A 2006-nucleotide genomic window follows, 5' to 3' on the forward strand; every position below is an offset into this window, starting at 1 on the left:
AAATTTTTCCAACCAGTCTATGTTAATTTTTCAATTTTACTCATAAAGCTGTGTGCATTAAAATTTCAATAGAAAATCTGTTTTCCAAACATTTCCATTCCCTGTTGGAAAAATTTCTAAATTTTTCCAACCGTTTTCAATTTCGATCAAAACGTGAGATCGAATCGAAATATATATGTATGCTGGAATGAGAAGAGGATCGAAGTGTACCAACGATGTACCGATTTATCAACGAGTTCATGAGGATGAACAGGAGTCGGTGGAAGTTTCACCATTAAGAAAATATCCGATATTACTGGTGGAGGCAGAGGCGGCTGCGCCGAATTACCACGATGGGGACCGGCTGATTTATTTTACGAGAAAAGTTCCATCGTCGCTTGGCTGCCGGGGTGATCCTTCATTTCGAGGATCAGCACGATGCGATTTTAATAATCTGCTCAAATTAGAGGAACGTCCCGGGGACCCGGCCGACGGATGCTCGCCCATTAAGGTGTAATTTAGAGTTAAGATTGGATCCGCCGTGGCTGTGCAACGCCGTGGAAAAATATAACAGGGCGCCAGCCAGTTTCTAATAATAAAAAGGGGGGTGTCTCGCGAAAAATCTCTGAAAAGGACGAAGAAAGAACAGCATTTCTACTTTTACTACGCGTCTACCTTTTTTCGCGATGAACTTTAAATCTGCCGCGTGCATAATTTGTTTTTATCTCATATTTAGCGTCGCTTGCTGGAAAACGCTGGAGATACGAGGTAGAATGAAATGGAATTCGTTTCAACTTTGATGCCGCTTGTAAAAATTTTCTATCACCATGTAAAACGAAATGAAACTCTTTTGTAAGCGGAAAACAATTTTTTTCAAGCTTTTCTCCTCGGAATGAAAGATGGCCGTAAAAAAAATTTAAGATAACGCGAGCAAAAGCGTTTCTCTATCTTTAATCCGAATAATATATTTCCGAACAATTGATTACTCGTCAAAACTTGTTGCATCTTCCGACTTCTACTGTTTCCGAGTAAGAAAAAGAATAGTTACTTAAAAATATTCAAAACCAATATCTGTATACGAAAATATATAGCCTCGTTCTCAGGAATTTTTATCCCTTGCGTTTGATACGTATTTTCACGAAGAATGCCAATCTTTTACGAGAATCGTTGCATGCCTCGCTTGTATAAAACGCTCGTTGCCAGAAGACAGCCTCTCGTTTCTTACGCTCATCGTATATCAAAATGTCCAAATGATCTAATCCTCGAAAAAATAAAATTCTTATTATTTAAAATTCGCAAAAGATTGGTCCATAAATATTTTTTCATCGTCGTATCCAGATTCGTTGGTCCACAATCGATTCACGATCGCTCCCGAAAAATTTCATTATCCGAGAGGGGAATAATTCTAAACACGTAACAGGTTGTTGCCAAACTTTTCCTATAATTTTAATTAATCGCCGTGAACGGTGGCGCAAAGTAATTAATAGGGAAAGTTGGGGAGGGTTCGCCCTGTTCGATTTCATCGCGGCGGTTAATTCCTTTTCGGGAATTCCTTCAACTTCCGCCCATGGACGGAAGCGCGGATAGCACGACGTGGCGAGACGCGTGGCTCCTCGCCAATTTATGAATAATTAACCGGCCGAGGAAGCCGCGGCCATCTTCATAATTCACAGTCACCGCTCCTTTCTTCCTCCCTTTCTTCTCGTGTAAACACGTGTAAATTGTGAAACCGTTCGAACACCGGTTTCCACCGACCTTCTCCACCGACGATAATTAGAAAAGGAACGCGATATTTCGTTAAAGAAGCAATTATCTCGTGGACACAATTCGCGAAACTGTATTATGCGCGAATGAAATTATTCTAATTGGGGTGGAAGAATGTATATTTCGAGTTGGAAGAGCAAAGATTGAGAAACGAACGATGAGAATTGATTTCGTTCGTTTTGATTAGATTTTCTCACTGGAAAAAAAAAAGAAAAAAGAAGAGAAAGATCGATAGATATATTAAAAAGAATCTCGTGAAAGTA

The 2006-nt window shown here is 39.7% G+C and overlaps 1 protein-coding gene across 5 annotated transcripts in view; it reads right to left on the reverse strand.

Annotated features, from left to right (window-relative positions):
• The window catches only part of LOC102680309, a 199394-nt gene that overhangs the window by 32663 nt on the left and 164725 nt on the right, over positions 1–2006 (reverse strand). The gene's annotated exons all lie outside the window — the stretch shown is intronic.

Source organism: Apis dorsata, unplaced genomic scaffold (genome assembly GCF_000469605.1).
Source record: "Apis dorsata unplaced genomic scaffold, Apis dorsata 1.3 scaffold_527, whole genome shotgun sequence".
Classification (NCBI taxonomy): Eukaryota; Metazoa; Arthropoda; class Insecta; order Hymenoptera; family Apidae; genus Apis; species Apis dorsata.